The sequence below is a fragment of the Athene noctua genome, chromosome 3, assembly GCF_965140245.1.
Source record: "Athene noctua chromosome 3, bAthNoc1.hap1.1, whole genome shotgun sequence".
NCBI classification, from domain to species: Eukaryota; Metazoa; Chordata; class Aves; order Strigiformes; family Strigidae; genus Athene; species Athene noctua.
In genome coordinates this window covers 466,780-491,492 of record NC_134039.1, presented here as the reverse complement: position 1 = coordinate 491,492, position 24,713 = coordinate 466,780, and the positions used below count along the sequence as shown (strand labels likewise).

Below are 24,713 nucleotides of genomic sequence, written 5' to 3'. Positions count from 1 at the left end.
ATGGATAAAGGTAATTTACATTTTATAAATTGAAAAAAATAGTACTTTATTAACCACTGAGCTATATTGCCCCAAGCAGTTTTTCAAGTGCATATATGTTTATTCAGCACATGTGGCCTCAAGTCTCTATGTATTTTTTCACACATTAAAGTGATACTCTAAGTGATGAAGTCGGGTTACTGCACCAGAACGTGTGTTAACCCCAGCACAGACAAATTCTGCTTCTGTGTACAGAGGTAACTCGCAGCAAGATCAACAGTGTTGATCTAAAAAGTAGACTAAGAGGACTTTAATATAATGTCGCTTCTGACTTGGTTCAAATGGTACAGTTGGAAAGGGGGCAAAAACCTTACCATTAAAAATGTATTTTTAAGATTCAGATGGCTGATGTTGCCTTACTGGTTTCCAAAGGTGTCTAAGCATTTTTCATCTAAATGTAAGAAGCATGGGAAACATCCGCAACCAGAAGAGAATATACAGCAGCTTGAAAAGACTGTTCCCTAAAGTGGTGCCTCGAGAAACCTCCAAATATTAACATGTCCATATGAAATGTCTTTTTGGTGAACCTTCCTTTTTCCAGTTAACAGGCCTGCTTTTACCTTTTTATCTTTAAAATTATAATTTCATAGCATTTATAAAGATGCTAAATATTTATAAAAAAGTTTAAGTGAAAAACTGGAAAACATGACTGTAATTTCTCAAGCTGTATTAAAATCTGACTCCAGTTGTTTGTACTAAAATGTTGTGTAAATTACTCATTTCTGATCGTCCTCCATCCCCGTGGAATGCAGAACCAGTTCAAGTTCCATATGAGGAGGCTCCCAAAACAACGCCACTGCCTTTGTGCTGTGGTACGAGGATTACATTTACTGTACTTACAGGTGTATAGATATATATTTTTAAAAATATGTAGTAAATACATAGTATTTACTTTATTCATATATAAATATAGTAACAAAATACATACCGTGTATATTTACAAAGTATATATATACATTATTGTGTAATATATAATAAGGAATACATGTCTATAATACAGATATGAAATGTGTAAGCAGTACAGCGGCCTGGCCCCGGCCATGCACGGGAGCAGCTGATTTGAAGAGCAAGCCCCGATTTCCCTCGAGGCTAAAGGGCTGTCCCAGTTTCTAGCACCAGGCGCAGGGCCTGGGTCCACACCTCTGGCCCTGTGTGCAGCCGCTGCCCCGTCCCGCCTTACCCCAAGCACGGGAGCCCTGGTTTCCACAAGCGGTAGCACGTGTGTGATCACAGCGAGGTGGTTTTGGGGGCACAAGGTGGTGGTAAATCGACTGTGTGGAATGGTTGGGGGTTGTTTTTGTGTCAGTCCACTGCCAGCTGCAGGCTGAACTTCTGTCCTCTGCTGAAACGTCGTTCCCTTTCATCACGGTGTGAACTTCATTCTGCCAGGGAGTGCTACGATTTACACTGGATTCCTGCTCTGTTTCTTCACTCTTTGAACAAGTTTGAGCATTATTTGACCATACAAAGAGAAGAATGACTGTTTTGATGTTGAGGTTGAAGAAAGTCTAAGTGTTCTGGCAGGGAGGATTTCCAGCTCTGACAATGCTCAAGGCAAAACGGAAGCTGGATTCGTGTCCATGCAGAAAGGGCTGTATTTACCATTACACGTATCGCTTGTGCTCTCCTGCAAGGAGAGCGGGTTTATGCACAGCTTTGATATTTAACGAGGCAGATTGTGTGGAAAACTAAAGCGTTCCTGTGGTCAGAAGTGACAGAAGCAATTCTTCTCTCAAATGTGAACTTTTAACTTCCAAGACAGGAGAGAGAAAAAAAATAGATTAGGGAAGGGAGAAATCACATTAAATCTTAGAACGTTTACCAACCTGACCACGTTTCGCAGTAATGTTAATTGCAATTAATTCAAATAATTTTTTTAAGGCTGCTTCTTCAGAAGGTAACAGTGCAATGGTCTCACAGGCCTACCGAGCCAATCCAAATTCCCAGTGAACCTAAAACTCCTTAAGTTAATGAGTCACGCACTTAGTGAAAGAGTACAGGAAGAGTTGGCGTCTGTGCTGATTATACGCAGACTTGCATAAGAAAACATGGCCCAGAGGAAAGTACTCCGAGGACCGTGCTGCAGCCCTGCCCGACGATCCGGAGCTCCCGCTGCCCTCAGAGCCGGCTGTCCTCTGGGACGGGGCTGGAGGCAGCTCGGGGATGGGAAGGGCAGACGGGGGGGAAATGCTGAAATCAGTGGAGAAGCAGGCAAAGGCTGAAGGGACAAAATAAGGTCACCGCGATGGCTGCTGCTCGGGGCTGGAAGCAGTCCTCCGTCTAAAACAAATAAGCCTGAAAGATAGGCGAGGGTGGCGCAGTCCTGCCCGCGGTACCAGAGGCAGGGCCCCAGCAGCAGGGCCATTTCCGAGGTGCCCCTGTCCTTGAGCCGCCTCCGTCTGAAACGCCGCTGGGGACAAGCCCGCGCCGTCCCCCCGGCAAGGGGCGGCTTCAGCCGGGCGGCGCGGCCGCGGGAGCGCAACAGGGCGGCGCCGTCCCCGCGCAGCGCGGGGCCGGGGGGCTGCGCGCCCCGGGGAGCCCTCCCCGCCTTCGGCGGGACAACGCCGCTGCCGCTCTTCGGCAAATCCCGGCTGCGGGAAACAAAACTCCCTGCTCGGCCGCGGTCCCGCGCGGCGGGATCGGGACACAGACGCGGTGTTCTCACTGACGTTCCCGCGCCCACCTCGCCGCACCCGGGGCGGCGGGAGCGGGGCGGCAGCCGCCGGCACCGCCGGGCGCGGGCCCCGCCGCGCCGCAGAGGCCCAGAGCCCCCTCAGGAGGGAGCCCCGCCATGAGGTAACTCCTTCAGGAGGTGAGCCCGCCATGAGGGGCCCCCCCCAGGCAGTGACACCCCCCGGCGGTGACACTCCCCCAGGCGGTGACTCCTCCCAGGCGGTGACACCCCCAGACGGTGACCCCACCCCAGGCGGTGACCCCACCCCAGGCAGTGACACCCCCCGGCGGCGACCCCCCCCCCGGCGGCGACCCCCCCCCCGGCGGTGACACCCCCCCAGGCAGTGACACCCCCAGGCAGTGACACCCCCAGGCAGTGACACCCCCCCAGGCAGTGACACCCCCCGGCGGTGACCCCCCCAGGCAGTGACACCCCCAGGCAGTGACACCCCCCCAGGCAGTGACACCCCCCGGCGGTGACCCCCCCAGGCAGTGACACCCCCGCGCCCCCGCCGCTTACCCGCCACCTTTGCCCCCGCCGCCCCTTCCAGCCCTCGGTGAGGAAGCGGAGGTTAATTGGCAGCCGCGGAGAGCCAATGGGCGGCGGCGGGGCGGGAGCCTGCCCCTCGCCCTCGCCCAATGGGGAGGCGGCGTGGCGCCCGCCCGGCGGAGGGCGGGGCGCGGCGCGCGGCAGTCGGTGCGGCGGCGGCGGAGCGGACGGCGGGGCCGGGCTCGCGTCCCTCCGCGCTCTCTCGTCAGCCCCTTCCCCCGCATCGCCGGCGGGCGCGGGACGCGGGCGGCTCCCGGCGCCTCAGGTGAGGGCGGCGCCGTGGCCTGGGGCCCGGCCCCCGGGGGGCTGGGAGGCGGAGGCCGGGGCTCGGGGCCGTGCGGGGGTGGGCGCGGCGGGCGGCGGGGTCCCGCCGGCGGCCGCGCTCGCGCCGGGGGCGGCTGCTCCGGGCCGGGGCCGGCGGCGCCCGGGGGCCGCGGCGGGGTCAGGCCGCGCGGGGCGGGCGGCGGCCCGGGAGGGCCCCGGTGGGCGCCGGCGGGGTCTCGGCGCCCCTGCGGCGGGAGGGGGCCGGTGGCGGGGCCCCTGTACGGCGGGCGCGGGAAGGGGGGGTGAAGGTGAAGGTCTCCTTGCGGGGCGGCGGGCGGGGAAGGGCAGGGCTGGGGCTTGCGGGGGATGACGCCAGCGGCGGCGGGGAGGCTCGGCTCCTGCGGGAGGGAAGGGCTCGCCGCTCGGGGAAGTTCGGTGACCCCTCGGAGAGGGGCGGTGGGGGGTGCCGGGGCCTTGGGGAGGGGAGGAGGGCGATGGGGGGGGCCTAGGACGGGGCGATCGGGGGTTTTCCCCGGCGTCCTGGGCGATGACAGGTAGCGATGCCGGCCGGGCGGGAGGAGGTGTCGGTGCTGGGGAGGGAGCGAGGCTTTAAACGCTCCCAGCCGCCGCAGTACCGGCGATGACCCAGACCAGCCAGGCTTCTCGGTCTCGCCTTTGCCGCCTTTTCTCTTGACTTTCCCTTTTTTGGCCAGCGGAAAGAACCTCCTCATCTCCCAGACGGGAACGTCTGTGTGAGAGACAGAAGTCTCTTTATGCGCGTCGAGGCTACCTGCTCAGCGGAGGGCCGGTCCGTGCGGCCTCTGCCCGGCCTGCGTGTCCCTCTGCCCGCGCCGCGCCGCCCCTGGCCGCGGGCACTCGGGAGCCCACGGCTCGGTCGTCTGAGCCTTCATCCTTTCGCCCTGGCTGTGAGGGGCGCCGGGAAGGTGCGAGTGACCTGCTGTCCGCCGTGAGCTGAACGCCTGCGAACTACATGTAATCTTGTGGGTTTAAAAGTTCAGGGTTTTTGGTAACCGTTCTCGATGAGAACTGTAGCTTTGCTAAGATAATTTAAAACAAGTACAGCACTGCTTACATTTCCTGTACCTATTTCAGAAAGTTTGGCCATTTGTACGTGACCCAGAATGGGGTAAAAAATGAGTCTTTGAGGCTGTGCTAGACGCGTGGTTTTTTCTGTCGCACTCCACGGTCTCATAACGGACTGCTTGAAAGGTTGCTGTAAGACTGTTTTCCCTTGCTACGGGGGGGATTTTTTTCCCTTCTGCTAATTTGTATTTAATTCCAGAGTTTGTTCAGCCTTTCTCTAAAGAAAACCTTTCCACTACTTTGAAAATGTGAAAACATTAACAGTGCGTTATTACAATAGTCATAGTGAAGGCGGCGTTATGTAAGCAACTGAGTTTTCACTCTGGGTCGAGTGCAGCAAAAAGATCATTCTCCTATGTCTGTGATGAGACCAATTTAAAAATGTTGCTTTATTGCCCTCTGGGAGGGGGGAGACTCATGTTTTCCCTTAAAGGTGAGAGGTAACTAAAACAGTTTGCCAACCGTATCTCAGATGGGGAAGAACTTAATTGTGGTTTTGACTACTAAGTTTATTAGCACCGAGGGCTAATGTGCTTGCTTTTTCATACCTGTACCTGCCTGAAATGATATTTTGTCAAACTTGCAATTTGCCTTCAAAGATTGTAGAATTACTAGTCTGCCAGTTATGACTGAATCAGCTTAAATACCATGTATTAGTGCACGGAGCATGTCTCATTAGCACAATGCAGCATCATTGGGAGACCTTGGATCATACTAAAGCACGGCTTAGGTACGGTAAGCAGGAGAGGAGTGGAAGCGGTAGCTCGTCCTCTGTGGCGTTAACCTTGCGTGGCTGTTCGGTGTGCAGGCGCTCCAGAGTCCCCTTGTGCAGCGTTTACAGCTCTTCAGTCGGTTGCCTTGGCTCAGGTCTGTGTGTTGTGCAGTGCCCTGCTAGAATAAACATTAAAAACTGCCCCGGGGGTTAAGCTGCATACCGCACATCAAGCTACAGTATCAGTGCTAAAAGGAAGCTCAGCTGTAGTTAGCGATGGAATAGTTTATTAATGGTGGTTAGGCAAAACTGGTCTAGACATTTATTTTTTTTTACTGAATGTGTTTGCTCTCATTTTGAGGAGGGTGTGCTGCAAGTGGATGCAGTAGTTAATATCAAACCAACAAATTAGATGGCATTTGTGATTGCTGGGCTTGATGCTAGCTGTACGTGTCCTTGTGGATGGTCTGTTAGCTGCGTGCATCTTTGTGGATCGTCTCATGTGTTCTTCAACTTTTAACTCTCATAGGTTTATGATAGAGTTTCTATATTCCACAGTCATCTCTAACAAACTTCATTTTACTTCGTAGTATATATTTGTCTTTTTCTAATTTTTTTTATTCCTTTAATATTTGAAATACCATTATAATGACATGGTTTTCTGACTGCACAGTGATACTCTGGGCGACATTTTGATCTATGAATGTTTGTAAGTAATACTTTCAGAAAATACCTAGACTATATTTTTCTAATGGGTGGATGTCTGCTTTCTTTTGTTGTATCGGGGCACTTGAGTGTTGGTTTGAAAATCAGTATTGTGAAGCTGTTATTCTTACCAGGTGACATGTTTGGATGATTTAGTGTTAGGCATGGGAAGCTTTGTTTTCATGATCTGTTTATACAGCATATGGGCACCTTTTCCTTCTCCAGAGCTGAGTGAGCTATTCAAAGATGTCCTTGTGTCAATTCTGTGCTTCCCTGGTCATGGTTAAAATGAGCCTAAAGGTTGCTGTGACTTGAATTGGTAGCCTGTAAATGCAGGATGAGAGACCTGCGTGCTTGTCACAGGAATGCAAAGGATAAAATGCTTAGTGGAGCTGCTAATCAGGAATTGCCTGTGCCTGTATGAATCTGTGGGAGTAATGCAGATTAGCTAAAAGGGACCTTTCTGCTTCTGAGATGGGGCACAGTTTTCTCAGTGTGGAGTAGGAGGTCCTGGAAAAAATTGCATCTTCTCATACAACAGGCCAGGAGAACGGTAGATGCAGATTAAAGGGGTTTTTAATGGGTTTGTTTAAACATATTTGTAAACTAATACATTAGAGTTGTGTTTTGGTTCTTGCAACCTCTGCTTTTTAAAAGAAATTCTAAGATTTAATGATGTACTCATTGCCTGAGACCTGGAGTGAAGTCTGTAATGCTCGAAATGAATACTAATCTGCGAGATGCTTTGTTGGAACACAGGATTTAATTCAAATTTGTGTCAATCCATAAAACTTCAAGAAGTGCTGGTGTTCCTTTCAACTAAACCTAGTTGCTGATTTTTGGCTTGACTTAATGTAATGATGAATTGTTCTCGGGACATGGAGAGGAAGAAAGCAGGAAATAACAGTGATGTAACTGTACCGAGCTCAACCCAGCTGAGCGCTCTGAGCCTGTGGTTGAACAGAGCAGCGTGCTGAACAGGACTGTTACCTGGAGGGTTGGCAAGAGCAACCGAGGTCCACGGTAGGAAGGCAGTTGTACCCCGGGGTTGGTTCCCAGTGCGCAGTCATAGTCGAATTTGTCATGAGGCTTGAATGTTATTCCTTTACGTGCTATCCTGCAAGGTGCCTTCCTTGGGGGAAGGGAAGAGTCAAAATTTCTCTAATGGTGTTGGCCTAGACTCTGCCTTGATGTGTGCTCCTTGGAGTGTGAGTGGTTCTGCCTGAGCCGCTGGTGCATGTTGGTAGTGTCCTGTGAATCTTGGTGGACAGGATGTGTCAATATTTGAGAAGGTACCCAGCCCTAATTAGTAAATAGGAATGGATGTTGTAATACTGCACAGTAGTGAGCTCTGAAGCAAAAAGAAAATGTCTCTAAGGCTGTAAGTGATGTGGTTTGGTTCAACTTTTTAGAATATGCAAATATTTCAAAACTGTCCTGGCTTTCACAACATGTTGTAAATATTTTGACAGTGTTGGAAACCTGTATCTTGCATTGTTTGGTTTTGGGCCAGTGCATGTTATTAACCCTTTTTGATTGTGCAGGACTCTGCTTTATGTCAATAATTAATTCCAAGGCATCTACAGACCAAAAATTTTAAATTAGCTTCTTTGCCTTTTTTCATATACTCTAGTCCAGTGAATAATAAACCAGACTACAGTATAATGGCAAAAATGGAGAGGGTAAGAACAGCCTGTCAAATCATGTTATTAAAGATTTGTTTCAAACAGCTTTACTGAAACCATCAAGGCTGGATTTTATGAAATCTTTTGAGATAAACTTATAGATGCAACATAGTAGATGCCCTGAGAATGGGTGCCACGCAGGTGTGAAGTGACACTGAACTCAGAGTTCACCAGTGTGCGTTTTAAATATCTTCTCATGCCTGTTGTGATTTATGTATCACAGAATCCTGATATACTTGCAAACTCTTGGCTTTTGATTATAAAGTAGCAGGTTGTTTACTAATACTGGAACTGGATGACTGGTGTTCCTGTAACCTTTGTTGTGAAGTGTCTTTTTGCAAAAGTGTGGTACTCTTTCTGTTTTGTTGTTATTACTATGTCTTTGTACTTGAGTAGCACAAATAGGACTCATAAACCTGGTTATGTGTGGTAAGTTAATCTCCCCCCCACCTATCATGCTGCTGCCTCGCCAGCTGGTGGCTGTAACAACAAGAGGTGTGTGTTGACTGAGCTCCGGAAGGACTGGCAAACTTCTTGGACCTGGCACCTCAGCCTCGTCCTGAGCGTAGCCAAGAGTTCTGGGTTCCAAAACCAACTGCACGGAACTTCTTACTTAGCAGTGGTAGGTGAATACTGAAATAAGAATTTTGTTTGTTCTCAGTAGCAGATGCACAGCCATACTTCACTGTCCTTTTAAACTTCTGTTTCACGTGTGTGTGTTGGATTTTTTTTAAATTTCTGACTTAATAGGTCAAATAAAGGGTGCGGGGTGAATATGCTTAATGCGCCCTTCTTAAAAGGGGGAACATGAAGTACGGATTTCAATAAACGATCTGCCATGACTCATAGGACAAATGGGACATCTTTAGTTTGATTTAGGCCTCTGATCCTCTCCCTTATTAGAGGCTTTCTTGGCAAACAGACAGATACCTGGGTCACTGCTGAGTGGAACAATGCTGCCTTCTTGTCAGGACAAATGATAAATCTGTAACAAGCAGATCTGGGTATGTTAAAGCAACCCTTTGTATTGAAGGGAACCACATGGATACAGCATCAGTTTGTCACATATACTTCCACAGTCCTTGCATAATATTTTTAACAGCATTTTTTTTCCCAATCTCCAGGTTCTCTCTGTCCCTTAATAGTTACAGATAAAAGCTTCAAAACTTTCACTGTTTTGTCATTTACTTAAAGTAATGTAACCCATCTAAGTAATCTGCTATCTGGTCAACATATAATTGTGCTTAACCTGAAGGAGCCATTGAACAGGTTGGTTAAGCTCTAGGGTGAACAAGTGAAGGGAATTATTCCCAAGTTCTTGCTGGGTTGAGGCGATGGTTCCATTCCAGAATGTGAGCGCCATCTTACATGTGAGAACTGAAACTGGATAACCATTTCCTTTAAACAACTTTTCTTTAATTTGTTTTAGGAGAGAACTTCATACAAAGAACGCTGTCAGCCTTGTGTCGTTCAAATACGGTGAGGAATAAATGGAGTGGTTAGCTGTTCCTCTTTTGGGCGATTAAATTTCTTAAGCTCCTGTGCCCACAGCTGGGAGTATTGCCGTCTCACTGATGATTTGTAGTGGTCCACTGTTATGGTAGGCCACTAGTGTTTCTGTTGGTTTGCACTAAGTTGAGTATGTTTTACTGCCATTCTGCTTTCTACTAGCAGGGTTTTTACCCAGCAGACTGTGAGGGCTGCGGGTCATTCTTGCCTTGACTTGAGGTTTTTGTCTTGTTTTGAAAGCTGGTTCAGTTGGAAGTAGGAACAGCCAGCAGGTATTGATAAAGTGTGATCAGCCAATAACCTGTGATTCCTAGTGCCACTTCCCAAAGCAAACTTTCATGCTGCCTTAAGTGAACAGAGTCCTGAATGGAACGATAAGTGAAGCAAGTTGTAGACCGTGACTGTACTGTGGTGGGCTGACCCTGGCTGGACACCTCCTGGTTTGAGGTCACTCACCAGTTAGTCACAGGCAAAACAGCCTCCACTCACATTCATTTATTGCCAGTCAAATCAGAGCAGGGTAGTGAGAAATAAACCCAAATCTTAAAAGACCTTCCCCCCACCCCTCCCTTCTTCCTGGGCTCAACTTTACTCCCGATTTTTCTTTACCTCCTTGCCCTCAGCGGTGCAGGGGGGCAGGGATGGGGGTTGTGGTCAGTTCATCATCTGTTGCCTCTGTCCTTCCTCCTCAGGGGGAGGACTCCTCACACTCTTCCCCTACTCCAGTGTGGGTCCCTCCCACAGCAGACAGTCCTCCACAAACTTCTCCAGCATGGGCCCCTCCCACAGGCTGCAGTTCCTCACAGGCTGCTTCAGCCTGGGTCCCCCACAGGATCACAAGTCCCTCCAGCAAACCTGCCCCAACCTGGGCTCCTGTCTCCACGGGGCCACACGTCCTGCCAGGAGCCTGCTCCAGCCTGGGCTCCCCACGGGCTCACAGCCCCTTGGGGCACATCCCCCTGCTCCGGCGTGGGGTCCCCCCTGGGCTGCAGGTGGGTCTCTGCTCCCCCGTGGGCCTCCAGGGGGGCAGGGCACAGCTGCCTCACCGTGGTCTTCATCACGGGCTGCAGGGGAACCTCTGCTCCAGCGCCTGGAGCACCTCCTGCCCTCCTCCTGCCCTGCCCCTGGCGCCTGCAGAGCTTTCTCTCCCATGCCCTTGCTGCTCTCTGCAGCTGCGGTTGCAGTTATCCCGGGGTGCTACCGCTGTCGCTGATGGCCAGCAGCGGGTCCGTCTTGGAGCTGCTGGCGTTGGCTCTGCCATAGAGCAGCTTATCACAGGAGCCACCCCTGGAGCCCCCCTGCTACCAAAACCTGGCCACGCAGACCCAGTACATGGGCCTAACAGTGAATTTGATGGCAATTGTATTATAGCAGAAGTTATGCCTTTTGGTTTAATACACGTGATGATTTGATGCAGATTTTTTTTTTTAAGATGTAACGAGATGTACCCCGCTCATATTGCCTGCAGAATAGGTAAACTCACTTGCAAATTTAGAGTTGACTTACTATTCTTCTGTTTCTTCATGATCTTTTCTTGCAGTTTTGGTTATGTCCTCAGGAGCATGTTTTGGAGATGGCTTTAATGAATAGGCACTTTTTGATCTGTGGATCATGCTTTGGTATTCTATAAGCATTTCAAGAGATGATCTTTTATACAAACAGATTTGATTGCTGCTGACCTCAGAATGTTAAAGTTGTTTGGTTATCATTTGCTAACAGTACAAATGTAAAGGAATGAGTTAATAGATTTTAATCCAGGAGGGAACCGTTTGTAATCTGGTTTAATGTGAAAAAGACAGGCCATGGGACTTCTGTGAATGAATCCCTGCTGGAATCTGATACAGCCGCAAAGGAGGCTTCCCACTGAGAGTGGATGTAAAGTTCACCACAGCTCTGTTAGTTGCCCAGTTGGCTAGTTAGTCCTGCTGTCTGAAACAGGGTGCTCTCTGATACATAGTCAGATAATACCTCCTTCCAGCTGCCTACCTCACAGCACTCTGTTTATATCCTACAGTTCACTGAGTGCATCCAGCTGAGTATTCCCCTCCATTTCAGGGTTCTTCAAACCTGATACTTAAAATATTAGGCCATTTTGATGAGATGAGAAGATCAAACTTTGTCTTGGTACAGTCCAATGTGAATTCCAAATTAGCTTGTGTTTAGCTTGTGCTCATTTTGGCAAACAATCCAAATAGTTTTATCAGCACTGGATTCTCTGTTATTTACTATTTCCTCAGGCTTTTTCTTAAATCGGCTGTGCAGTAGGTTAGTCATGATGCCTAATCTTTTTTGAGATCACTGATAATAATGGTCAATAGCTTAGCAGTAGCTTAGTGGACACGTCCTCCTTCATAATATTGCTTGGATCTGAGAGCTTAAAATAAATGTAATATCAGACTGAGCTGGTATCATTCTGGATCTTAATCTGAATACCTTGTGATAGCAAGTTGAACGCTGTGTTGTAACTTAATGTCCCCAGCATAGTCATTACTGCTCAGGATGGTGCCCTCATAGGAAGAGGATGCTGATAAGAAGTTGGTGGTATTAATTTTTGTTTTCTCATATAATAATATATATTTCACCTAATATAATAATTATCAACTTGTTATGCTCAAGTGGAATCTTACTTGATTGATGTGTCTTTAGTGAACTAACCATGTCCCTTTTAAAATGCTTGTTTGACATCAGTTTTTCTCTAGTCTTCTGGAACTTCCCCATTATTCAGAACTAAAAATCTTCTTAAAAGTTCAGGACCTAGAGCCTCCCAAATGATATTTTAAAATTCTTGAACAAAAGCTAATTTGCACGTGCTGGTTCGGACTCCTAAGCCCTTTTGATTTCTGATTTGAGGGCTAATAATCATACTGCTCAAATATGGTTATTTGTCGGCATTCACAGGTCCTCTGCTGCTACATTAAAATGTTGATACCTTATGAATGATAGCATTGTTGCTGAGGTTCTTACACAGTAAAGGAGCTTGAATATATTTAAGGTTTACCTCTACAACTGTTTCTGTATTCTTTCTGCTTTCATCATTCCTAGCTTTTGTTACTTTTGGATCAGGTACTTCCTCTCTTTTCCACTTTGCGTGTAACTATTCCTGTAGCTACTTTGTTTTCTTTGTGTGTCTTTGGGGACAGTGATTAAAAAATTGTGTGGTTCCCCCAGTATTCTTATGTGATAAAATAATGTTATTTTATCAGACTGCTGGATCCGAGTCAGCTCGGGCCGGGTATGCGGGTGGTCACTTCTGGCCCCGTGGTCCATTCTCTGGTGAGCCGCCGTACAGGTGCAGTTCCTTCGTGTTCCGTGCCACGTGCTCTTTGAGTCAGGGCATCGTCACCTATAATGGAGGTGAAATTCCAGGGCAGCTTTAGAATCGGGAGGGTGAAACGTGGCGCGTGTCAGCGGGGCCCCCCGGGCGCAGCGTTGTCCCCCCAGCCGGTCGCAGGGGAGGAGCCGGCCGCGCTGCGCTGGGTGGCTCCAGCCTCTGGCGGATCCCACTGTGCCCATGTGGCACACGAGCTATGGGAGGGTGTTCCAGAGTGTCTGTGGAGCGTTTGTGTCCTTGGAAGTAGTTAATAATTCAAATGAGTAATGAATATTATTGCAGAAGTGTCACGGCCCCTCTCTTGAGCACTTAATCCTGTTCAGTCCTGTGACCTGTACAGTGAGGTTTCCATGATACTAAATGGACTCGATTTATGTTTCCAAATACAAAAATCTAATCTCTTGCGTGCCTACCACACATAAACAATGAAAATACCTTTCTGCCTGTCTTTCAGGGTTTCAGACTTTCAGAAAAGTTCTTTTGTGGTATGTGTACTTGCTTATTCCTTTTGTTAGCATAACATCTTGTAACTTGTTAAACTAGCTCAGAAACTTGTTGCCACTTCTGCTCGCAGTGATAAGGCAAATAACTTCAAAACCAGTGACCATCTGTTGCTACTAGAACGGGCACTCAGGTTCTTTCCCTGGTGCCCGGGTGTTTGTTCTGGCTACGTGCTCTGTGTTGGCTCTGTTTATGTGGCTGTGCTGTGACCAGAGTTGGTTCCCTGGACCAGCAAGGAACTTCCTAGTTTTGGCAGACTAATTTTAAGGTGGCTAAAGCTTAGCACGTGGCTTTCCGAATAGAATCGATGGCATAGGGATGGGGCAGGAGGAGCGACTGGGGACGTGGGAGAGGACTGGGTCAAGCTTTGGTGGTGGAACAGATTTATACTGTCATAAAGTGATCAGGCTGGGTATTGAGATAAGCAGTACAGGGAATAATTTCTATAAAGGTGAGCTGCAGAGTGAATATTGGATGTAAAGAAGTCTTTGTGTAAGTGCTTTTATAACCCCGTGTATGCCAAAGATGGTCAGGATGTAATAAAGTAAGGAAAATGGAGTGAATGTAAATGCACCAGTGTTGCTCCTCCGAGCAGCTGAAGCTGTGCTACCTGAGCTGCTGAGATACTGCTGGGGAAGATTTAACACTTACTGCCAAGAGACTGCTCTCTGACACTATTTAAACGAGTTGAAGATGTGCTTAAACTTGAGTTTATTGATTTTTACGGATTTTAAATGCATGGCTGAATAGGTAATAAGTATTAAATGGTCTTGAATTCATAAATTTAAATGTAAACTTGCTGTGTTTTTCTTGAATTGTTTTTCTTGCTTAAGATATTTTAGTGTGGAAGGACCAGAAGACAGAATTGAAATACTTTTCAAATTGTACAAGATCCAAATAGAAAGGAACTAAAAATCTTTGCCGTTTGAATTCTGGAATACTCACTTGTAAGTAACTTAGATGTTTCTGATCTGTAACAGTAATATATGTTCTTATGTAATGAAATACTGTATTTTTTTAAAAAGTGATTACTAAATAATTTTTTGAAACTACCATCAGATGATGTAATCTATTAGCACTTTATCGTTAAACAAGGTTTTGAAGGACTAATTTTGAATTCCACCTCAACATTTAATTTCAAAAATTGAATTAATCTCATGGGTTTTTCAAGTGGTTTTTTAGAATGTCAGTCTGTTTTGGTTTTTTTTGAGGGAAAAATCTAGGTACATACAAAACCCATGCCAGCTCTCTTATTTCTTAAACTGGAAAAACTGCTTCCCTACCTTATTGTAACCTGTTTGGGGGTTTTGTGTTATTTTTTCTTTTTTTTTTTTTTTTCCCTCCCACAAAAATAATTGAATGGAATTGGTTGGATCCTCCTGTTACTTTTCTTCTATGATAGTGCCCAGGCTGCTTTCTTGGCTGTTCTCAGCAAAGCGCTGCTCCACCTGATGTGTGTTTGAAGCAAGGGCACAGAGAGCATCCTTCCCAGAAAGCAGACTGAGCAGTACTGCAGAACACACTTAGTGCTTTTCTTTCTTTAATTGTTCTCTGCACTGGGAAAGGTGAAAGTTCACTCACTGGATATCATGAGTGTCTTGTGTATTCATTGAGGCAGGCTCAAACCCGTTATTTATGTTCCTAAATAGAAATATGAGGAGATTAAAGGGCAATCCATATAGTTTTAAAGGATCTGTAGGTGAACCTTAAAACTGATGTGAAATGAGATTTGATCTTAAAATTGGTTTGAATTTGGCTAAGAAATCCTGTGTCCGAAGTAGCATTTAAGCAGCTGCCTCTCCTTTGGCTTGTAGTATCCCTGTATCGGGATGATGTGTGGGTCTAGTCTGTATCTAATTGCTGTATTTTTAGCACTTGGTTTAGATCAGGCTGTTAGGTAGTTTCTGGTAGAATGTGAATCCTGTGAGTTGTATGGCTATCATGAGTAAAATCTGTGCGGTGCAATTTTAATCATTGTCAAGTCGGTAACAAGCTGCTCAGTAACTGATACATCCGAATAGATAAGCCAAATCTCATACATTAATTCTGGATTTATTTTAGGTTATGTAAGACAACCTATAGCTTATTTGCTTTAGACTTTGATCAGTCTAATAAAATATGTTGTAGTCTCACTTTCTCCACCCTGTTAGCTGGGGTTTTTTACCAGCCCTGTAGAGAAACTAAAACTGCAATTGCAGATCTTTGGTATTTCTGCCTTTTTTCTGTCCTTCTCTTGCAAAAGAGGCAAGATAGGAAGCACCTTTACTTCTACATGTTATTAGGTATTGCAGAAACACTTTCCTTTGTGTAATCAAGGATAAACTGTGCTAAATTTAGCCTGTAGTGTCTGCCAGTGTATTGCTGCACAAAAGTATGAGCTTTACAGCAATACTTTCATCAGTCTTTATGCTGTTTCCAAGAGATCTTGCTGCATAACAAGGAAGTAGGAAGGAGTTGAGCAGGTTTTGATGTTTTCAAGTACATCTAAAGGTATTTTCATTACGCACCTTTTATGTATTTGTATTTGCAGTGTTTATTTCACATTTCATATGTATGGATAAAATACTACATTTTTTGAGGGAATAATGCTGTCCCAGTATCATGTCTTTTGAGATGATTTGTCTGAGTTGTGAATGATGTTAGTGGTTCAACTGTGAAGTTTATAAAGCTTCTATGACATTTTTAATTTTCAGGGATGTGTACAGTATCTAATTTGGCTAGTGTGCTCACTGGAATGCAATTTATTAGGTAGGAGAAATACTGTGAAAAGCTGTTGTACAAATTGGCTCTTTAAAGCTGAAGATTGTATAAACATGCTTCTCTAAAAATATGGTTTGAATTTGTCAGGGAAATATGTATCACATGAATCTTCAGATTTTTATTGCAGTGAACATTTAGAGAGAGCAAAGTTATGTAATCTCATTTCGGGAAAGAAGCTTGTATAAAAATCTTCTGAAACACTATAATGCAATAGCAGTTGACTTCGGTGGCGTTTAGCTCTGCCAGTGGAGAGAAATCAGCAAGGTAAAAAAGATACTGTTAAATTGTTTTGTCACTGGTGTTATGGCCCCTCCACTTTTGGGTTTGGTTTGGTTTTTTAGTATAAGACAATTGACGTGGGGCTGCTGATGGTTCGGGGAGGGTGTGAATGAGGTTGTAGTTGACTCTTCCCAGGCGTGCTCCCCTCCCCATATCAGGAGTGTTAAGGCTGTTTCCGTTATTTACCTATTTATCCTAAAACTTCTGAACAAGGACCTCTACCTCATACCTGTTGAGGGTTAGTTGCTGCCCGTCCTATTTGTATAACTTATATAATAAATAAGAGGATGCATGTGTCTGAATTTGTTTTAAAAGAGCTACCATCCTCCAGGAATCCCTTCTCCGCATGGTTCTTCAGAGCATGGGTCTGTCTTCCCGAATGAATTGAATTTGAGGCACCTTCTCTAGTTATGCAGCTGTGTTGGCTCATGAGAATTTTTGCAATGTGCAAAGAACAACATATTGCACCTAGACATTTACATCAGAGTCAGTGAGCATGTTTAAATTTGGAGTACTGTGAAAAATCTCAATCTGGCTATAGTATCTGCCCTAAAAGAGGAAGGAATGCAAGTCATGTCTTCTGTGTATTTCGCCATCACCCAATTTCAAGTGCATAACTGCTGTTTGTAGCTGTGAATACTAAAAGGGATGCTGGAAATCTAACTACATAAGCGTAAAAAGACATCTAAAAATCTTGTTTCCCAGTTGGCTAAATCTTTATGAAAGTTTTAAGGAAAAAAAAAAATCATTATTTTGGGTGAAAGACAAGTACAAGTAGGAATTTGGCATACATGTCAAATGCATAAAATCAAAATGGAACCACTTCGTCTTTTCTAAAGCTAGCCTCCTGAAACCTAAGTACTGAAGCAAGTGAGAAGTTACCTACTTGAAAATCCACTTAATTTGTTATTGGATTTCTTCTGATTTTGTCTAGAATTTAAAACTCGGTATAGAATTCCTGATTATCTGTGTTAAGCTGAGTGAATTCAGATGGTTGCTTACATCCAGATTCTGAAACTGTTGAAGAAATCCTTGGAATACTACTGTTGAAATACCCGAAGTAGAAGACTGTAAAAGATGAGTTTTGAGATTTTCAGAATTTGTATAAGCTTTCAGTGCCTTATTCTTATAGGCAAAAGTGCTGGATTAGTACTTGCACGTCTTGGACCTGGAGAGAGAAGTTTTTCACACAGCTCAAAGAACCCTTTCTGTGGCGTTGTATTCTGCTGACTTTGTGTCAGTGACATCAGTATGACTTTTTTTCCTCCTTTCTCCCTACCCTACCTCTGTGGGTGTTAGCTTCTATGGACTTTTATCTTTCCCAGACACTAGAAAATGTACAGCAGTGTCGCATTTTGATTTACGGCTGTCAATTGGAACCATGCAGAGTTAGTAAAACTAATCTCAGTGTTAATTTTGCTAGGACCTAGTCGAAGCTGCGAGTCAGCACTAAACCTGTTCAAATAGCCTTCTTTGCTGCTGTACTATTTTTAAGTTGAAAAGTCTATCTTTAGAAACTTCTTTATTTGATCTATACTGTAGGTATACAGTTCATATATTCTCATACGAGCAACCAGAGAGAACTCAGAAAAACCCTTAGGACTCTTCTGGTATCACATAACTCTTATGCTGCGATTGTGAATTGTTCTGGTTAGTACCAGGCATTGTTATTTGGAGCCCCAGAATGAAGACCAGCAGATTTGTGTCAGTGTAGAAATGCAAGACTGAAATATTTTGGGTTTAGAGCTTTATCTCTTGGGAATGGAGCTGGTCGTTGATCCCTACTGACTTCACATTCTTGTGTTCTGCATTGAGAACTGTAATATTGGATCTCCTGTGCTCTCAGCAGCACTAAGCACAAGATCAGATAATTGAATAATTAATAATTATGTGAGGATAATATGAGATAACAATGCAAATTCAGGGGGATAAGAAAAAAAACAAACCTCATACCAGTGGATGTTATGATAAAAGTATATTCATATGATAAGAAACAGACAGTTATATGTAACGAGCCCAGGACAAAGATCATTTTGTTGGGTATTTGTGTATCAAATGAGTGTTCTTTCAAGCTGTTCGTTGTGTATTTGCAGTTTACCTCATGCAAAATGGACTGGAATGGAAAACCTATATCATTACATGAGTTGGGTATAACTTAAATTTTCTATGAAGAAAAACATTAAGTTACCATGAATTTTTTCTTCAGGTATTAGAATTGGTAGTTAAAGGATTAGTTAATGGCTTTGGCTGCAAGATTCAACTGTGTAGCCTTCTAGTGTAGCATAAGAAAAAAAGAAAGTAGACTGCAGTTGTGTGTGCGTGTGCAGGAGGCAAGCAAGCAAACGAAATGTAACTGTCTGAGAGCAGTGCTCTTGTGGTGGTGATCCAGCTCTTGTCTCTTGGAAGCTGAGTGATGGAGGATGTCTGGTGAATTGAGAGATACCGACTGTAGCGTCCCCATTGCTGGAGGTTTTTGGGATGCGGCTGGACAGGGTGCTAGACAATCTCATCTAGGCTCCCCTTCCCATCAGACGTTGGACTGCATGATCTTTCGGGGTCCTCTCCCCCCTCGGCTGTTCTGTGATCATTATAAAACGACAAATACTGAAATATTTCTTACAGAATCTGGTTGCTGTAGCAAAGTGTGGCTATTGAAGACCTACTTGACATATTGAGTAATCCAGCCTCATCAAATTCAAGGACTTGATCTGGTTTTGAGGATCCCTGTGACCCTCACTATCATCCTCATCTTTTGCCAATCTAATCAATTATTACATTGACTTCCCATAAAATCTAACATTAAAAATGTGAATAGGTCTTTTCTTTTAGCTTCCCAGAAAATAAAGGAAGGAGACTTCTTTCCTGTTGAAAACCAAGTCTGGCAGACTGTCCTCTGTCACAGTTAGCTGTCTCATTGATTGTCTCAGTCCAGTGGAGCAAAGCATATCCAATGCTGAGTTTTACCAGTCCATGAAGGGATCAATAAACATTCGCTTCCTTTGTTTTCAAATTGGCATTTTGAGTTGGAATTATGGCTACAGGCTTATTAAGATAGTGTGGCAAATGTAAACTAGGTAATATTTCTTTTTCTATGAAAGTTACAGAATATTCATATTCTTTGTAGCAGTTATGAGGGGAAAAAAATAGCTTTTTTGCTATGAAAAAAATGGCAATTTGTTGGACATAATTTAATTTTCAGTTTCATAAATTGTAAGGTGCAGAACAAAGGCATATTGTCTAAGGAATCAACTTAAGGTTATTAAGCTCCTGATTAGTCTATAGAGCACATTCTTTACTAACACTGGTCTTTTAAATATGGTAAAATAAATTATCTTTTAAGTAATACCCACTTTTCTTTTTTGGGGTGGCTCTGATGCATCAAATATACAGATATTTTGCCTCAGTGTGGCAGTTATTTTATCTTCCAGGTATGGGCAGTTGCACAAGTTCTTTCAGCATAAACTGAATTTCAAGTTAAATATTAGCATTCCTACTTCTGTTGTGAGGATATAGCCTCCTTCTTACAAAAAGAAGGAAGGAAATTTTGCTCCAGCAGTATGTGTGTGTGGAGCCCTCAGATAGTTGTACCAGAGGTTAATAATACTCAGGGGCAAGGAACCTTACAGCTAGACTCACCATATATCTCTCATGCTTTTAGTGTTCTTTTTTTGAGTTGTACATGTCTGAAACGCTTCTTTGCATGCTTTGAAGTAAGCTTAGGATATCGAAGTATACACCCCCAACGTATATTTTTAAAATACATTTTAAATTACTTTGTTCTTCTGAGTGCTTTGTACCCTTAAGCTGAGGGCGAGGACAGTTGGTCACGCTTTAAACGGCAGTGGTCGGAGAGCTGGCAGGGTTGTGTGAAGGTTACTTGTGATGATGACTCTTCAGCTGTTGAGCTGCTTTATTGAAAACAAACACACGTTACCGAGATCATAGCTGTAGTTACTGGAGGCTTCTCTTGGTGGGTTAGAGAAACTGCTGGCCTGCCCAGGAGAGTGTACGGTGAATGACTGAGGAGTCACCGTGGCGCTGGTTATTACGAGAGCTGGCATGAGCTCTGTGAGTCCACTCGGGCTTTTGTCAGCCTAAAGGCTCCCGGCTCTGCTGCGCTTCCCTACGTGGGCAGATCCCGTTTGCCTCTGGTTTATGGGACTGAAGGGAGAATGCCTGCTCCTCCAGTAAAGCCACTGTATTCTGCAGTCCTGGAAACTGAAAAATGGCCTGGAGAACAAGAAGCGGAGAGGTTTGAGGAGATTTCCTAGATGCAGGCTTACTTTTTCTAATGCTGTTTGTATCGGATGATTACATGAAGGCTTTAAGCCTTCAGAACCACAAGTGGAAAACACCTGTACTTATGTTTCATAGGGTTCTCAGCTGAAATGCTCCTGACTTGACCTGTGATGTTAAAGAGTATGGTTATGAAAAACATAACGGTTACTAGTAAATATAAATCATTATTCTGTATATGAATTTTTGTCACACTTTCTTTGTTGTGTTTATTTGTCTAAGGTTTTTTTCTGCAGTATTTTAAAATCTTACATCTTCTTTTTTCTTCCCACTACCATATGGTAAAGATAGTTAAATGTGAAGTTTATTATTCATTAAGCACATGGCTTGGTTTTCTTATTCTTGGGGAATGTGTGATCAAATAGAAATCTTATTTGCAGTGTTACCTTTAATGCATTTCTGCATAATTGAAGCTTTCACCTTGAAGCTGTTTCAGCTACTGAACTATTCAGTCTTTTTTGATTCCTTTGCTGCTCAGCCTCCTAAGTGATGAGCTGTATGGAGACACGGCTTTGTGACCACAGTCATATGCAGACCAGTGACTCATTTCAGTAACCACCAACTATTCTAGAACACTGGCCGAGATACTGGTGTGACCAGTGACAGAGCCCTGCCTTGATGGTGTCACGGTGCAGTTCTGTCTGTATGTCATTGTCTCCCGCCCACCTACTTGAAAATAAGCCTGGTGATCCATCCTAGCTGTCAGCTCGACTTCCCTGCATTCCAGTCTTGGAAGAGAAGTTCAACACTTCACATGAAAATATGGTGTATAACCCACTTCATCATTCAAACTGAATTCATAAGCACAAGATCATTAAGTGGTCAGTAAAATCTGGAGTTGAAGGCAGACCCTGATAGTGCCTTTTATAAGATTGCTGAAAATTCACAATATGTTAAACCTAGCTTTAGGCTAATGGCACAACTCTGTAGTACTGAGTATTACTTTCCATTCCTGGATGGTTTTATATGTGTGTGTGCATATAAGCCATATATATATGGCTTTTGCACCAAAGTACATTTCATGAATTTGGCCTAAGCCATTCCTTTTGAGTGTGTGCAAGTTTGGTATTTTAATTCCAGAATGATTTTACTCCACGATACTAACATTGTCTATTCTGATTACTTCAAGTTGTTATGTATCATGCACAGATACCCGTTGAATTCTATTTTAATTTAAAATGGGGTGTTGCATTTGAATGTAATGGCTCCAGACTTTCTGGAGTCTAATGTTATGCAGTTTTTTACTTTGATTACAATGTGTAGAATGATTTGCAGTAAACTAAATAGCGTATGAAATTTGATCACTTTATTCTGAAGCTATTTGTGCCTGCTTTTCTCAGCTGTTACTACTATCATATCCCTAGTTTGTGAGTGTAGAGGTTACTGACATGAATTTAGATTGTTAGTTCATACAGCAAAAAAGTGTGTAATTCTACTTTTGGTAGCAATTGATTCTGGTTTTGAGGATCATTGTGGAACCATTTCAAATGCTGAAGTTACTCTGTGGTGTGTATGACAAAAAAGGAAGTTGTGTATTATGTGCTTCTACTAAGACTTGCTTCTGGATCTGGACTATTTATATTTTTAAAAGTAGTCTTGCATACTTGAGTTTTCAACACTAGGATTTCTCTGACTCCAATTGTGAGAGAGCACTAAATTGAACTTTGTATTATTTGTCTCTCTTCTTTCTGTCTTTTAATTGTTGCGGACATGCAGGTTAAAGGCTCCTGTTTAAGATGGTACAGCCTTAGTAAATGAAGAAAACACAATGGTAATTGCAAGTGCAAGAACTGGTGGCTAATGGGACCGCTTGTCCCAGTTTCCTTGAACTTCAGTCCAATTTAGATTGTAGAGTAGATGGCTGACCTAATTGTACTTCAGTCAAGCATTAATTGAAAATGGCATAAAAAGCTTTCCTTTTCCTGAAAAGCGGGAGAAGGGTAGAAAAGACTAGTCTGTCTGAGATTAGTTGACCAAATTAAACATTCGTTTCACATTATTGCATTTGGGGATTCTGCATTTGAGCGATTTGTGTGTTTGAGAGCTATATAAGGTCAAGTAATGTGTATCCAGATGTCTGGAAAACACAAGGAAGGCTGGCTACTCCATTGCGGGGCTTTTCTAAACCCTTAGTAAGACTAGTGAAACCTTGAGAACCAAAGAAAAACCTTCACTTTCTTTTTTAACTAACCTTGATCTCATATGCCTGCTTTAAAGTAGCACCTTGTTTTGCATGCTGAAAACTAGATTTTCAGTTGTGTTAGGGTTAAAGTAGATTTGTTTACTGTATGTGATTTTAAAAATAACCAAAACCAAACCCACCACCACCAAAACCCAAAACACCACACGCAAAAAATGAACTTCTAGCTTAGCTTGTCAAATTATGTGTACAAGGAAGGCCATAAAATGAGATCTGTGACCTTAATACTTTAGGAGTGATACTTCCAGGTGGCTTAGACCAATGAGATTAGTACATGGTAAGGAGGCAGATTGTTACATTTATTTATAAAGAAAATAAATGTTTTTAGGGAATATTTAATTCTACTAGGTCAGCAGCCCATGTTGTGTGGATTACTGAGTGGTAAGTAAAGGTCTTCTGTCACAGCAATTACCATTTCAGGACCAGAAAATTGAACTGCCTAGAAACATGAGGAGTCCTGGCTAAAGTTTACCTCAGGTTCACTGAGCTGAAAATCTGTTTAAACAGAATTTGAGTTTCTTTTTTCAGTGGTCATGTTAATGAAACTACGTATCAAGCAACCTTCTCCCTCATGTTAACACGAGCAAACAGTTTTAAATTATCTGAACTGTCTTTTAGAAGCTGAATTCGGTTCGCTTTAAAATCTGACTTAGTTTTAATCTGAAATATGAAATACCGTGACATGGTCCTTTGTACCGTTACAGTGTAGGATTGATTTTGACACACTTGAACAGATCTTTTATCGTGCCCAAAAGAATAACTGGTTATTTAACTTGCTGAAAAGAAGGATAGTGGAAGCTGTGTGCCCGTTGTTTTCTTTCTACATTGATGAACTGCATTCTGCAGAGGTTTATAAATTCTGTATCAGTTCCAGAAATGATACTGCTGAAGTTTATCCAATAATGATCACAGCTGAAAATGTTGCTTTTAAGTTGTAAGGCTGTCTTCATTAGCAATTTTTGCATTGATAGTGTTTTCCCCAAATACTAAAGTACCCTCAAACGCATTCTGAGAATTCAGGAGTGTGGCATGATGATTTGACCCACTTTCTGTCAGCAGGGCTATGACAATGAGGGGACAGTGGCTGCATGAACAATTGGTAATAATTGAAACTACTGTTTGGAGCTGGTTTGGAGCTCTGAACTAAGCCAATAATTAGGGGGTGGTTATTTAAATTATGCTTTAGCAAGGGTTCTAGAGCACAGTTCTGTACAGGTTACACTGGTCCCTTGAACAAAAGCTATACTAGCAAAAATCTCAGATGTTACAGGGTTTTTCTGTTACTGTAGGCATGCTGAGTGGCTATCCTAGAAAGCTGGTGTCTTTGTCTAGTAGAGAATAATCCATTCAGCCCCAAGGAGTTCTGTGTGGAAATGTGATGCCTCTGCACTGTTTTAAATTAAGTATCATATGAGCGTGTTGTGGTCTGAGAAACTGAGTTATTTTACTCAGTCTTGGAGTTTCTTCCTCTCTTTTCAGTCATGTCCTTCTGAGGCACTCTGTAGGAAGGCCTATTTTTGTTTGTGCTTTCTCTTACTTTCTCCAGGGTAAGAAACCCATCACTTTTCATTCTCCTTTTTTCTTGATTTTATTTACATCTCAAAAAAGTGACAGAAGAATTAACCAATACTTGAAGAGTGCATCTGGGTCCATCCATGCCACTAGCTTCCCCTGCTCCAGTCAGACTTACTAGCTTCTGCCAAGCATGATCATCTGTATCTCGCGGCCAGCTGAAGGCAGAGTATGCTGACATGTTGCTAATGCACATACTTACAGCTTCTAACAGTGCTTTAGTCTTTGGAGAGAAATCCCTGTTAGAGACAGTCACAGGGCTAGATTGGGTTCAGTTGAGGTTTCTGAATTAGTTCTCTCCTGAAGTAAAGAACAGCAGCTCCTTAATGTAACCTTCAGATTCAGGCAGATTAGCTTGTTTCCCCTTAATTTAAGGGTTTCGATATGCTTCTGTTCAGTGCACATCAGTATTTAATTAATAGTACAGCCCCATATTTCCTGAGATGGAAAAATACAGCTTTGACTGTGAAACACCAAAACATCACAGCTGCTTCCTAAGTGACACATCTGCAGAATGTGCCTACACGTTTCAC

The 24,713-nt window shown here is 44.0% G+C and overlaps 1 protein-coding gene and 1 long non-coding RNA gene across 6 annotated transcripts in view; one reads left to right on the top strand and one right to left on the bottom strand.

Moving 5' to 3' along the window:
• Positions 1–917: 917 nt before the first annotated feature.
• On the bottom strand, positions 918–3,274 carry LOC141958407 (uncharacterized). The gene is made up of 2 exons (XR_012633270.1): positions 3,233–3,274; positions 918–1,789 (listed from the first exon to the last, which is right to left on the bottom strand). It is a non-coding gene; the product is annotated as an uncharacterized LOC141958407 (long non-coding RNA).
• Positions 3,275–3,392: 118 nt separating this feature from the next.
• The window catches only part of PACSIN2 (protein kinase C and casein kinase substrate in neurons 2), a 63,293-nt gene continuing 41,972 nt past the window's right edge, over positions 3,393–24,713 (top strand). For 3 of the 5 annotated variants that reach the window (XM_074901714.1, XM_074901710.1, XM_074901713.1), the window contains exon 1: positions 3,393–3,527. The gene's annotated coding sequence lies outside the window, so the exon portion shown is untranslated. Of the gene's footprint in view, positions 3,528–5,475; positions 5,498–9,191; positions 9,212–24,713 lie in introns of those variants that run through there. The other 2 variants (XM_074901712.1, XM_074901711.1) reach the window with 2 other exon arrangements.